The following is a 15998-nucleotide window of genomic DNA, read 5'->3' as shown; positions in this document are numbered from 1 at the left end:
GACTCTTTGAGCGCCTGGATCAGATGGAGCGCCGCAACCAGCGGCGTTATGAGCGGTCTGAGCGTCGCAGTAAGCGATGCTATGAGCATCTGAAGCTGATGATCAGGTCGGGACATACTAACATCCCCTCCGAGCCTGACACACCATCGGAGCCCTTTGGGGAGGAGGAGGATGAGCAGGAGGAGGATGCACAGGCAGAGGATCAGCACCAGGAGCCCCAGCAGGAGGAGCCCCAGTAGGAGGAACCTCAACTCGAGCAGTCTGCAGCACCCCAGGCCCCTAAACAGGCTGAGCCACAGGCTCCTACACTGTCAGAGCCCACAGAGCCAGTAGCAGCACACCCTTCAGGACGTGACGACCCTTCACACCCAGCTTGACTAAGCATCGAGGATGATGCTATTATATAAGTGTGAAGAGGTCGCCATCTCTGGCGGATCTTATTTTGGTGAACTATTTTAGACCTTTTCATCCTATTTTGTTTCATTTTTTGTATTTTTATTTTATTTTATCTTATTTTCCTTTCAGTGCTTGCATATTTTCTTTTACTGTATTTCTGTTTATTTCTACTTTATTACATTTTGCACTTTGGGCTGTATATATCTTAGATATTTAGCTTGATTTGCACTCTTAGTTTATTAGTTGTGATATAAAAAAATATGGATTATTTAGTTTACCTTTTTTTAGCATATAAGAATTTGGTTTAATTGAAAATAGAGAGTAAACTAGAAAATTTTAGATTTTCATAATCACAACAATCCACTTATTATTATTATTATTATTATTATTATTATTATTATATGTATATATATATATATATATATATATATATATATATATATATATATATATATATATAATAAATGTTAGTCAATTGACGAAATTTTCAAGGAATATATTTATTTTTAGAAAAGCCATTTAAAGATTCACATTGATTTGAGATGAAACTCTTTACCCTTACTTGCATGATATACATGACTGATATATGGTTTTTGAGCCAAAGAACACACAACCCGTGAGTTTTTGAGCTTAATTGCATGGTTACATTATTTAGCCATAATATTTCATTCCTGTGTGTTTCTTCACTATGATTGCAGACTTTACACTGTTCCATTCTATATGTCCACTATTTAGTATATTTACATGCTTGCATATGATTGAGGCCATTATTTGTTTTTGCTCACTTATCCCAAATAGCCTACACTTTTAAATCACCTTTGTTAGCCACTGGTGCACGAAATTGTGATCACATTAATGTAGTACTCTTTGTTATTGTATGGAATCATTATTATGGCTCTTTACTATGTGTGGACACAACTCCGTTCAACTAACCAGCAAGTGTACTGGGTCGTCCAAGTAATAAACCTTACGTGAGTAAGGGTCGATCCCACAGAGATTGTTGGCTTGAAGCAAGCTATGGTCACCTTGTAAATCTCAGTTAAGTTGACTCATATGGGCTACAATATATTATGTAAATAAAACATAAAGTAAGGATAGAAATACTTATGTAAATCATAGGTAGGAATTTCAGATAAGCGAATGGAGATGCTTTTCGTTCCTCTGAACCTCTGCTTTCCTGCTATCTTCATCCAATCAGTCTTACTCCTTTCCATGGCTGGCTGTATGCAAGGGCATCACCGTTGTCAGTGGCTACATCCCTTCCTCTCAGTGAATCATATGCTCACGCATCCTGTCACGGCACGGCTATTCATCTGTCGGTTCTCGATCATGCTGGAATATGATTCACCCTCCTTTTGCGTCTGTCACTAACGCCCAACACTCGCGAGTTTGAAGCTCGTCACAGTCATTCAATCATTGAATCCTACTCAGAATACCACAGACAAGGTTTAGACCTTCCGGATTCTCTTGAATGCCGCCATCATTCTAGCTTACGCCACGAAGATTCTGGTTAGGAGATCTAAGAGATACTCATTCTAGCTTAATTCATGTAGAACAGAAGTGTTTGTCAGGCACGCGTTCATAAGGGAGAAGGATGATGAGCGTCACACATAATCATCACCTTCATCACGTTCTTGGGTGCGAATGGATATCTTAGAAGAGAAATAAGAAGAATTGAATAGAAAACAGTAGTACTTTGCATTAATCTTTGAGGAACAGCAGAGCTCCACACCTTAATCTATGGAGTGTAGAAACTCTACCGTATGAAAATACATAAGTGAAGGTCCAGGCATGGCCGTGTGGCCAGCCCCCATGGTCTAAGAACAATGCGTTCAAAAGATGTCTAATACAATTGTAAGAGGTCCTATTTATAATAAACTAGTCACTAGGGTTTACATGAGTAAGTAATTGATGCATAAATCCACTTCCGGGGCCCACTTGGTGTGTGTTTGGGCTGAGCTTAAGTGTTGCACGTGCAGAGGCCATTTGTGGAGTTGAACGCCAGTTTCTGTGCCAGTTTGGGCGTTCAACTCTGGTTTTGGATCCTTATCTGGCGCTGGACGCCAGATTTAGGCAGAAGGCTGGCGTTGAACGCCAGTTTACGTCATCAATTCTTGGCCAAAGTATGGACTATTATATATTGCTAGAAAGCCCTGGATGTCTACTTTCCAACGCAATTGGAAGCCCGCCATATCGAGTTCTGTAGCTCCAGAAAATCCATTTTGAGTGCAGGGAGGTCAGAATCCAATAGCATCAGCAGTCCTTTTTCAATCTCTGAATCTGATTTCTGCTCAAGTCCCTCAATTTCAGCCAGAAAATACCTGAAATCACAGAAAAATACACAAACTCATAGTAAAGTCCAGAAATGTGAATTTAACACAAAATCTATTAAAAACATCCCTAAAAGTAACTAGATCCTACTAAAAACATACTAAAAACAATGTCAAAAAGCGTATAAATTATCCGCTCATCACAACACCAAACTTAAATTGTTGCTTGTCCCCAAGCAACTGAAAATCAAAATAGGATAAAAAGAATAGAATATACTATAAATTCCAAACTATCAATGAAACAGAGCTCCAATCATATGAGCGGGACTTATAGCTTTTTGCCTCTTGAATAGTTTTGGCATCTCACTTTATCCATTGAGGTTCAGAATGATTGGCATCTATAGGAACTTCAGATTTCGAATAGTGTTATTGACTCTCCTAGTTCAGTATGATGATTCTTGAACACAGCTTCTTTATGAGTCTTGGCCGTGGCCCTAAGCACTTTGTTTTCCAGTATTACCACCGGATACATAAATGCCACAGACACATAATTGGGTGAACCTTTTCAGATTGTGACTCAGCTTTGCTAAAGTCCCCAATTAGAGGTGTCCAGGGTTCTTAAGCACACTCTTTTTTTGCTTTGGACCTTGACTTTAACCGCTCAGTCTCAAGTTTTCACTTGACACCTACACGCCACAAGCACATGGTTAGGGACAGCTTGGTTTAGCCGCTTAGACCAGGATTTTATTCCTTTAGGCCCTCCTATCCACTGATGCTCAAAGCCTTGGGATCCTTTTTATTTGCCCTTGCCTTTTGGTTTTAAGGGTTATTGGCTTTTTCTGCTTGCTTTTTCTTTTTCTTTCTATTTTCTTTCTATTTTTTTTTCGCCTATTTTTTTCTTCTTTTTTTTTCTGCAAGCTTTGTTCTTTGCTGCTTTTTCTTGCTTCAAGAATCATTTTTATGATTTTTCAGATTATCAAATAACATGTCTCCTAGTCATCATTCTTTTAAGAGCCAATATATTTAACATTCTTATACAACAACTTCAAAAGACATATGCACTGTTCAAGCATTCATTCAGAAAACAAGAAGCATTGTCACCACATCAATATAATTAAACTAAGTTCAAGGATAAATTCAAAACTCATGTACTTCTTGTTCTTTTGAATTAAAACTTTTTTCATTTAAGAGAGGTGATGGATTCATAGGACATTCATATCTTTAAGACAGAGTTACTAACTACTAATGATCATGTAATGAAGACACAAACACAGATAAGCACATAGAAAACGAAAAAACAGAGAAAGTAAGAACAAGGAATGAGTCCACCTTGGTGATGTCCTTGAGCTCTTTGCTGCTCCTTCTTCATTGCTTTTAGATCTTCTCTGATTTCATGAAGGATGATGGAGTGCTCTTGATGTTCTACCCTTAGTTGCTTCCAATAATTGTGTTGAAGAAGATGTATCCCCTGAGGTATCTCAGGGATCTCTTGATTTGCAGTCAAATGTTCTACCACTGAGCTATAGACCCTTGATGGAAGCTTTTGTCTTCCCTTTCCTTCTTTCTAGAGGCTTCTCTGGCCTTAGGTGCCATCAGTGGTTATGGAAAAAAAAACAAAAAAGATATGGAGGAGATGGAAAGACTGAAGAAAGACTGAAGAATAAGAAGAAAGACTGAAGAAGAAAGAAGAAGATATGGAGGAGATGGATGGGAGTGTGTGTTCGGCCATATGGGTGGGATTGGGTGGGAGAGAGATGTTGAATTTTGAAGGTAGTGGGTGTATGGATGTGAGTGGTAATTGGAAAGTAGAAGGGATGATCATGAATGGGAAGAGAGATGATGAGGTAGGTGGGGATCCTGTGGGGTCTACAGATCCTGAGGTGATCCTGTGAGGTCCACAGATCTTGAGGTGTCAAGGCATTTACATCCCTGCACCAATTTAGGCATGCAAAATGCCCTTGCACACAACTCTGGGCGTTCAGCGCCAGGTTGGTGCCAATTTTGGGCGTTCAACGCCTATTTGCTGCCATTTCTGCCGTTGAACGCCAGAACCATGCTTGTTCTGGGCGTTCAGCGCCAGAACTATGCTCTGTTCTGGCGTTTGAACGCCAGACAGATGCTCCTCCAGGGTGTGATTTTTCTTCTGCTGTTTTTGATTCCGTTTTCAATTTTTATGTTTATTTTGTGACTCCTCATGATCATGAACCTATAAAGACACATAACTAAGAAAAATATAGTTAGATAAATAAACATTGGGTTGCCTCCCAACAAGCGCTTCTTTAATGTCAATAGCTTGACAGTGGGCTCTCATGGAGCCTCACAGATGTGTAGAGCTTTGTTGAGACTTTCCAACACCAAACTTAGAGTTTGGATATGGGAGTTCAACACCAAACTTAGAGTTTGGTTGTGGCCTCCTAACACCAAACTTAGAGTTTGACTGTGGGGGCTCTGGTTGACTCTGCTTTGAGAGAAGCTTTTCATGCTTCCTCTCCATGGTTGCAGAGGGAGATCCTTGAGTTTTGAATACAAGGGAGTTCTCATTCCATTGAAGGACTATTTCACCTCTGTCAACATCAATCACAGCTCTTGCTGTGGCTAGGAAAGGTCTTCCTAGGATGATGGATTCATCCTCTTCCTTTCCAGTATCCAGGACTATGAAATCAGCAGGGATGTAAAGGCCCTCAACTTTTACCAATACATCTTCTACATGTCCATAAGTCTGTCTTCTTGAGCTGTCTACCATCTCTAGTGAGATTTTAGCAGCTTGCACCCCATAGATTCCCAGTTTCTCTATTACAGAGAGGGGCATGAGGTTTATTCCTGAACCAAGGTCACACAGAGCCTTAAAGATCATGGTGCCTATGGTACAGGGTATTATGAACTTTCCAGGATCCTGTCTCTTCTGAGGCAATGTCAGTTGATCCAGATCACTTAGTTCATTGATGAACAAGGGAGGTTCAACTTCCCAAGCATCAATGCCAAACAATTTGGCATTCAGCTTCATGATTGCACCAAGAAACTTGGCAGTTTGCTCTTCAGTGACATCCTCATTCTCTTCAGAAGAGGAATACTCATCAGAGCTCATGAAGAGCATAAGGAGGTTCAATGGAATCTCTATGGTCTCTAGATGAGCCTCAGAGTCCTTTGGTTCCTCAGAGGGAAGCTCCTTATTGACCACTGGACGTCCCAGGGGGTCTTCCTCCTTGGGATTCACGTCCTCTCCTCTCCTCACAGGTTCGGCCATGGCGCTTATGTCAATGGCCTTGCACTCTCCTTTTGGGTTCTCTTCTGTATTGCTTGGGAGAGTACTAGGAGGGATTTCAGTGATCCTTTTACTCAGCTGGCCCACTTGTGCTTCCAGATTTCTAATGGAAGACCTTGTTTCATTCATGAAACTTACAGTGGCCTTAGATAGATTAGAGACTAGATTTGCTAAATTAGAAGCATTTTGTTCAGAGTTCTCTGTCTGTTGCTGAGTTGATGATGGAAAAGGCTTGCTATTGCTAAACCTGTTTCTTCCACCATTATTAAAGCCTTGTTGGGGCTTTTGATCCTTCCATGAGAAATTTGGATGATTTCTCCATGTTGAGTTATAGGTGTTTCCATAAGGTTCACCTAAGTAATTTACCTTTGCTTTTGTAGGGTTCTCAGGATCATAGGCTTCCTCTTCAGAAGATGTCTCTTGAGTACTGTTGGATGCAGCTTGCATTCCATGCAGACTCTGAGAAATCATATTGACTTGCTGAGTCAATATTTTGTTCTGAGCCAATATGGCATTCAGAGTATCAACTTCAAGAACTCCCTTCTTCATAGGCGTCCCATTGCTTACAGGATTCCTTTCAGAAGTGTACATGAACTGGTTATTAGCAACCATGTCAATGAGTTCTTGAGCTTCTGCAGGCGTTTTCTTTAGATGGATGGATCCACCTGCAGAGGTATCCAATGACATCTTAGATAACTCAGACAGACCATCATAGAATATATCTAGGATGGTCCATTCTGAAAGCATGTCAGAAGGACACTTTTTGGTCAACTGTTTGTATCTTTCCCAAGCTTCATAGAGTGATTCACCTTCATTCTGTCTGAAGGTTTGAACATCAGCTCTAAGCTTGCTCAGCTTTTGAGGAGGAAAGTACTTGGCTAAGAAAGCCGTGACCAGCTTATCCCAAGAGTTCAGGCTGTCTTTAGGTTGAGAATCCAACCATAATCTAGCTCTGTCTCTTACAGCAAAAGGGAAAAGCATGAGCCTGTAGACTTCAGGATCTATTCCATTAGTCTTAACAGTATCACATATCTGCAAGAATTCAGTTAAGAACTGAAAAGGATCTTCAGATGGAAGTCCATGAAACTTGCAGTTCTGCTGCATCAGAGAAACTAATTGAGGTTTCAGCTCAAAGTTGTTTGCTCCAATGGTAGGAATGGAGATGCTTCTTCCATGTAAATTGGAATTAGGTGCAGTGAAGTCACCAAGCATCTTCCTTACATTATTATTATTTTCGGCTGCCATCTCCTCTGCCTGTTCGAAAATTTCTGAAAGGTTATCTCTGGATTGTTGTATTTTAGCTTCTCTTAATTTTCTCTTCAGAGTCCTTTCAGGTTCTGGATCTGCTTCCACAAGAATGTTCTTATCCTTGCTCCTGCTCATAAGACAAGGAAGAATGGCTAGAAAAATGATAATAATAATAGGGATCCTTTATCCCACAGTATAGGGATCCCTGTGTGAGTGGAAGAAAAGAGGGGGAGATAAAGAATGTGATGTAAAGGAAGAAACACAACTGTGAGGATTGGAATGTGAGATGAGATGTTAGGATATGAATGAATAAATAGAATAGGATGGGAGAGGTATAATTTTCGAAAATTATTTTGAAAAGGAGTTAGTGATTTTTGAAAATTGGTTTTTGAAAATTTGTTGGTCTTTTTTTTTTTTTCGAAATTTAAGTTTTAAAAATTAAAATAAAAGAAATTTTGAAAAAGGGGAAAGATATTTTCGAAAAATGAGAGAGAGAGTTAGTTAGGTGGTTTTGAAAAAGTTAAGAAACAAACAAAAAGTTAGTTTGTTAGTTGAAACAAATTTTTGAAAAGATAAGAAGTTAGGAAGTTAGAAAAGATATTTTGAAAAGATATTTTTGAAAAAGATAAGATAAGAAGATATTTTTGAAAAGATATGATAGAAATTAGTTTTGAAAAAGATTTGATTTATAAAATCTCAATTAATGACTTGATTCATAAGAAATCACAAGATATGATTCTAGAATTCAAAGTTTGAATCTTTTCTTAACAAGCAAGTAACAAACTTGAAATTTTTGAATCAAAACATTAATTGATTAGTTATTTTCGAAAATTTTATATAAAAATAAGAAAAAGATTTTTGAAAAAGATTTTTGGAATTTTCGAAAATAACTAAGAATTTTGAAAAAGATTTGATTTTTGAAAAAGATTTTGAAAAAGATAAGATTTTCAAATTGAAAATTTGATTTGACTCATGAGAAACAATTTGATTTTAAAATTTTTTGAAAAAGTCAATCCAAATTTTCGAATTTGATGAGAGAAAAAGGGAAAGATATTTTTTTTTATTTTTGAAATTTTTATAAAAAACATGAAAAATATGCAATGCATGAAATTTTTAGATCAAAACAATGTGATGCATGCAAGAATGCTATGAATGTCAAGATGAACACCAAGAACACTTTGAATGTCATGATGAAAAATTTTTAATGCAAAGAAAACATGCAAGACACCAAACTTAGAATTCTTTAATGCTTAGACACTAAGAATTCAAGAATGCATATGATAAACATGAAAAGACACAAAACAAAAAATCATCAAGATCAAACAAGAAGACTTACCAAGAACAACTTGAAGATCATGAAGAACACTATGAATGCATGAATTTTTGAAAAATGCAAGATGCACATGCAAATGACACCAAACTTATAACATGACACAAGACTCAAACAAGAAACAGAAAATATTTTTTATTTTTATGATTTTCTAATTTTTTTGGATTTTTATGTTATATTTTTCAAAAATTATATGAAAAAGAAAAAATAAGGATTCCAAAATTTTTAATATGAATTCCAGGAATCTTGCCATGTTAGTCTAAAGCTTCAGTCCAGGAATTAGACATGGCTCACTAGCCAGCCAAGCTTTCAATGAAAGCTCCAGTCCAAAACACTAGACATGGCCAATGGCCAGCCAACCTTGAGCATGTAATTCAGATATGACATGCCTGACATACTCATTACCAAAGGAATAGACATGGCTTTACAGCCAGCCAGGCTTCAACATGCTTCATGAAACACTAGAATTCATTCTTAAAAATTTTGAATAAAATTTTTGAAAACAATTTTTTTTTTTCGAAAACAGATGAGAGATTTTTGAAATATTTTTGAAAAATTTTTGAAAATAAAATAAAAAGAAAATTACCTAATCTGAGCAACAAGATGAACCGTCAGTTGTCCAAACTCAAACAATCCCCGGCAAAGGCGCCAAAAACTTGGTGCACGAAATTGTGATCACATTAATGTAGTACTCTTTGTTATTGTATGGAATCATTATTATAGCTCTTTACTATGTGTGGACACAACTCCGTTCAACTAACCAGCAAGTGTACTGGGTCGTCCAAGTAATAAACCTTACGTGAGTAAGGGTCGATCCCACAGAGATTGTTGGCTTGAAGCAAGCTATGGTCACCTTGTAAATCTCAGTTAAGTTGACTCATATGGGCTACAATATATTATGTAAATAAAACATAAAGTAAGGATAGAAATACTTATGTAAATCATAGGTAGGAATTTCAGATAAGCGAATGGAGATGCTTTTCGTTCCTCTGAACCTCTGCTTTCCTGCTATCTTCATCCAATCAGTCTTACTCCTTTCCATGGCTGGCTGTATGCAAGGGCATCACCGTTGTCAGTGGCTACATCCCTTCCTTTCAGTGAATCATATGCTCACGCACCCTGTCACGGCACGGCTATTCATCTGTCGGTTCTCGATCATGTTGGAATAGGATTCACCCTCCTTTTGCGTCTGTCACTAACGCCCAACACTCGCGAGTTTGAAGCTCGTCACAGTCATTCAATCATTGAATCCTACTCAGAATACCACAGACAAGGTTTAGACCTTCCGGATTCTCTTGAATGCCGCCATCATTCTAGCTTACGCCACGAAGATTCTGGTTAGGAGATCTAAGAGATACTCATTCTAGCTTAATTCATGTAGAACAGAAGTGTTTGTCAGGCACGCGTTCATAAGGGAGAAGGATGATGAGCGTCACACATAATCATCACCTTCATCACGTTCTTGGGTGCGAATGGATATCTTAGAAGAGAAATAAGAAGAATTGAATAGAAAACAGTAGTACTTTGCATTAATCTTTGAGGAACAGCAGAGCTCCACACCTTAATCTATGGAGTGTAGAAACTCTACCGTATGAAAATACATAAGTGAAGGTCCAGGCATGGCCGTGTGGCCAGCCCCCATGGTCTAAGAACAATGCGTTCAAAAGATGTCTAATACAATTGTAAGAGGTCCTATTTATAATAAACTAGTCACTAGGGTTTACATGAGTAAGTAATTGATGCATAAATCCACTTCCGGGGCCCACTTGATGTGTGTTTGGGCTGAGCTTAAGTGTTGCACGTGCAGAGGCCATTTGTGGAGTTGAACGCCAGTTTCTGTGCCAGTTTGGGCGTTCAACTCTGGTTTTGGATCCTTATCTGGCGCTGGACGCCAGATTTGGGCAGAAGGCTGGCGTTGAACACCACTTTACGTCGTCAATTCTTGGCCAAAGTATGGACTATTATATATTGCTGGAAAGCCCGGGATGTCTACTTTTCAACTCAATTGGAAGCGCGCCATTTCGAGTTCTGTAGCTCCAGAAAATCCATTTTGAGTGCAGGGAGGTCAGAATCCAACAGCATCAGCAGTCCTTTTTCAACCTCTGAATCTGATTTCTGCTCAAGTCCCTCAATTTCAGCCAGAAAATACCTGAAGTCACAGAAAAACACACAAACTCATAGTAAAGTCCAGAAATGTGAATTTAACACAAAATCTATTAAAAACATCCGTAAAAGTAACTAGATCCTACTAAAAACATACTAAAAACAATGTTAAAAAGCGTATAAATTATCCGCTCATCAGCCACCTTGAGCCTTTCAATTCCCAATTGTTCTATATTTTGCCACATCACTAGCCTTAAAAAGAAAAACAAATTAAATACCCCAAATTGAATCTTTGGTTAGCTTAAGATAGATATTGTGTATCAACTAAGTGTGGGGAACCGTGGGAACTTGGGTTGATAGGAAGGTGTTGAATTGACAAGATATTTGGAATTTGGGCACCTACTCATGTGAGACCAAAATAATTAAAAACTCATGTGCATTGATATGTTATATTTATGTTTATATATAGAAAAAAAAATTCCTGTAATTAAATAAATAAGCTTAGGGGACAAAATTACCCGAATAATGAGTTTAGCAAAAGATCAATGCACATGTGATAAAATTAAAGACAATTTGGTGCATGAGTTTATGATGCAAAAGTGAGAATTAGGGGTAGCTAGGCATGATCTTAGAAGTACATAGAATATGTATATGTTAGGTGAGAACTTAGACTAGTCAAGGATTCAATTTATAGCTCACTTGGCCATACATATATCCTCACCCTTGCTTTAACCCCATTATAACCTTGAAAAGACCTCATGATGTTTGCATTTGTACATTAAATATTTGTTAATTGGTTAGATGAAGAACAAAGTCTTAGAAAGCATGACTAGAGAAGAGTGGAGTGATTAACCCCAAACACTGAGTGATTAGAGTGCATATACAAATCCAGTGAGGGTTCAATAGCTCACTTCCATATGTCCATGTTTGATCATTGCTTGTCTTGCAAGTTTGTGAACTCTTTTGATTAACTCAACTCAACTGTGAATGTGTTTTAATATGATTTAGCCCTTGGTTGTGCATATATGATTCCTTGAAAATTTGACTCAATCTAACCACATGTAAGCTTTATATATATAGGTGGATAGTAATTAGAATTGCATGATTCATTTAGGTAGCTTGCATTCAGATAGATTGCATTGCATAGATTCCATCATTCTGTCTTCACTCTTTTTCAGTTTCTCTTGAATTTAGCATGAGGACATGCTAATTTTAAGTGTGGGAAGATTGATAAACCACTATTTTATGGTTTATCTTGTGTTAATTTGAGTGGTTTTTTATCAATTCTTCACTCACTTATTCATATAATTTGCATGATTTTTATAATCCCTTCCTAATTCTGTGATATAGGTGAAAACATGTTTCCTAGGCCTTAAAACTACGAATTTTAATTATCCTTTATTACCATTCGATGTCGTGATTTGTGAGTTAAGTATTTTCAGGCTTTATAGGGCAGGAACGGCTTGGAGGATAGAAAGGAAACATGCAAAAGTGGAAGGAACGCGAGAAAATAAAGTTTTGAGAAACTGACAGGCACGCGCACGCATGGACAACGCAGACGTGTGCCTAGCGCAGAACACGAGTGACGCATATGCGTGACTGACGCGTACGCGTGACTGACGCGTACGCGTGACAAGGAAACTCGCCAAATGACGCGCACGCGTAACCTACGCGTACGCGTGACAGACGCCATGTGCAGAAAGTTGCAGAAAGTGCTGGGGGCAATTTCTGGGCTTCTTCTCCTCCCAAATCCAAGCCCGAAAACATAGAATAGAGGCTAGAGAATGAAGGAATCAAGTCATTGATTCATTATTCACAATTTTAGGCTTTAGATGTTGTTTCCAGAGAGAGAGGCTCTCTCCTCTCTCTAGGTTTTAGGATTTCTCTTAGTTTTAGGTTTATTTCTTCCCAATTCTAGGTTCAATGTTACTTTAATTTAGTTTCTCTTCTACTCTTATTTATCTTAGCATTCTAGTTTATTTATTTCCTTTGTTGATTGCTTTATGCTGATAATTTAGTTTATGAACTCCATGTTAGATTTGATTTCTTTATTTAATGCAATTTGAGGTATTTCAGATTTATGATTGCTTTCTTCGATTTATGTTATTGATGCTTTCAATTTAATTTAGATCTCTCCCCTTTTGGCCTTGGTTGAGTAATTGGTGACACTTGAGTTATCAAACTCCTTTATTGATAGATAATTGGAATTTGCTGGTTGATTTGGATCCCTCTAAAGCTAGTCTTTCCTTAAGAGTTGACTAGGACTTGAGGAATCAAATTGATTGGTCCACTTGACTTTCCTTTATTTAGTAAGGGTTAACTAAGTGGGAGCAATAAACAATTCTCATCACAATTGATAAGGATTACTAGGATGGGATTTCCAGTTCTCATACCTTGCCAAGAGCTTTTCTAGTTATTAATTTACTTTCTTGACATTTAATTTTCCTGTTCCTTATTCAAAAACCCAAAAAGATACAATCTCATAACCAATAATAAATCATACCTCCCCGCAATTCCTTGAGAGACGACCCGAGGTTTAAATACTTCGGTTATAAATTTTATTGGGTTTGCTTTAGTGACAAACAAGTTTTTGTACGAAGGGGTTCTTTGTTGGTTTAGAAACTATACTTTCAATGGGAATTTAATTGTGAAATTCTTTACTAGCAAAAATCCGTTCGTCAGCAGTAAAAAAGCGTGGCCAAATTTCAAATAAGTAGCCACCCTCGCAAAAGCGTGCCGATTTTCCTCTTTGGCCATGCTTTTTAAGCGTGGCAAAAAAAGCATGACCAAATCTCAAATTAGTGGCCACCCTTGCAAAAGCATGGCCATTGACCACTTTTGGGCACGCTTTAAAAGCGTGGCAAGAAAAAAGTGTGCCGATAGACCATTTTTCTTGTAGTGGCAGTATAATCAGACAAGAGCTTTCCAAATGGGACTCAACCACCTTTGCTTATCATCATGCTTCTTCCCTTGATCAGTGCATTGGTCCCTTTCCTTTATCCTTTTCCTTGAAGGCATCACCATCATTCTTCTTTGTTGAGGTTCCTTCTTGTGCTTGAGTATCCTTTTACTTCTAAAAGCCCAACCTTCACATGAATGTCCTATCGTCCTCCTTGTGCTTTGCTAGAATTTCCTCCTGTCTGGCACTTAGTTCCTCCATCCCTTGCACAAATGTTGAATAGTTTGGGTTCAGAGTGGCGACTGCATTGCACAAGTGATTGAGCTTCGCTTGTGTATTTATATCATATTGCCTTCTTGAAGTAGTTCTAGCTTCATATAGTGACCTAAATTCAGCAAGGTTCCTTTGTTGAACCATTTGTTACTCCATAATCTTGTTGAGGTTTCCTTGCATCTCTCCCCAATTGAACTGCCCTTGCTGCTCCCTGATTTGATCCATGTTTCCTTTCATCTGATTGATGCTCTCTTGCATTTGTTCCCAGTGTTTTTGTTATTCCATGAGTTGGTTGATGTCTCCCTACATCTGATTGATATTTTCGTGCATTTGCTCCCAATCAAAACCTTCTAGAATTGGTGCTTGGGCTTGTGGCTCTTCTTGGTGTGGTGGCTCTTGTGGTATTTGCACATGAGCTCTATGCTCTCTTGCCCTCTGTAGTGGATTAGGAGCCACCACTTTTTCCATCTTTTTGGCTATGATTGGCTTCTCCTGCTCCAACAATGTTTCATCATCATTGGTTTCCACACCAGCTTCATTACATAGGCGCTGAATGATGCTCGGGAAGGCCAGCCTTGTACTGTCCTTATTGCTTTGATGCCAGGGCATCTTGGCTAGTGAAAACTAGCCATTTTTAGTATGTTTTAAGGTAATTTCATACATTTTCTTAGGCAATAAGCAAGTATTTGGTTGAATATGCATTCACACCTTGATTCAAGCAAATATTGTGAATTTTGAACAATTTTATGAGAATAATGCAAGGACTGAATGATAGAATGAATGATGCATCATCTTATGGTTAAAAGCAAGACTTTGATGCACCTTGTTAGGTTAATTTCAGGTAAGAAAGAGCAGAGAAGAGCCACGTTAGTGCCACTAACGCGGCCATTAACATGGAAGAAGGGATAGCTTGCAACGTTAGTGGTGAAGTTAGCACCACTAACGTGAGGAATGGCTAGAGAAGCCTACGTCAGTGCCACTAATGTAGAAGAAGAAAAAGTGTGCAACGTTAGTGGTGGAGTTAGCACCACTAACGTGAGGAAAGGCCATATAAGCCCACGTTAGTGGCCACGTTAGTGCCACTAATGTGGGCATTAACTTAGAGGAAAGGGGAGTTTGCAACATTAGCGGTGAAGTTAGCACCACTAACGTGTTCGAAGCTAAGGCATGCCCACGTTAATGGCCACATTAGTGCCACTAACGGTAGGGTTAACGTGAATCAAAGGAGTTAGGGACGTTAGTGACCAAGTTAGTGTCACTAACATCTTCGAACCAGGAATTTACACTTGACGTTAACCACACTAACGGCCTGACTAACGCGAAAGCTACATGACTCAAACTCTCCCATCAAGCTGAGCAAAGCCCACTGAGATTGTAACTGCTTCAACTGAGCTCAAAGGCCCACATCCAGAGACTTGCAAACTTAACTGAAGATCAGAGAAGCAGTATATATAGGTGTAGATTTGAACTAGAAGGGGATTGGGACCTGGGAATCCAGGATTGTAAACACTCTGTATTTTACTTTTCTCTATAATTCAGTTTTACTTTCAATGCACTTTACATTTTCAATTTCCACTCCCAGAGCTATAAACAACTAAACCCTACTTCATTGGGTTAGGGAGCTCTGTTGTAATTCAATGGATCAATCATAATTTTTATTCTTCTTCTTCTTTCCACTCTCTTTGATTTGTTTGAAATCTTTCGGTCTTCATCCAATTGAACAATTGTCATAGAAGAGAAATTGCTCATATGTGGATTTCTTCTAAACCATGGAAGAGGAATGAGGAAATCATGCTAGAAATCCTTTCTCATGTTGGACCGGGTTGGGGATTGGATGGACATAGTGAGATATAATCTTACCAATACTTTGATCTAGAAAAATATGTGGTATAATCAGTGATCGTACTTCATCTCTTCCAATGAGCAATTAGATCAAGGAATTGGACAGTTTTTCAAGCTTAGAGAGATTGAATTGCCAAGAAATTAGGATTCAATTACCTAAGATTGCCAAGAGATCAATGAGTTGCATGGATTGAGAAAGAGATGAGAATGAACTTGATCCAGAGAATGCAACATCTCCTAAGCCCAATGAGCTTCCCCACTTCTGATCTTCCCCATTCTTTATATTATGCTGTTTACTTTAATGTTCATCATCCCGATTCCCATTTAAGTTTCTGCAATTTTACTTTCTACACTTTACATTCTGCCATTTACTTT

This window comes from Arachis hypogaea, chromosome 15, assembly GCF_003086295.3.
Source record: "Arachis hypogaea cultivar Tifrunner chromosome 15, arahy.Tifrunner.gnm2.J5K5, whole genome shotgun sequence".
In the NCBI taxonomy this organism is placed as follows: Eukaryota; Viridiplantae; Streptophyta; class Magnoliopsida; order Fabales; family Fabaceae; genus Arachis; species Arachis hypogaea.
This window is presented reverse-complemented; position numbering follows the sequence as displayed.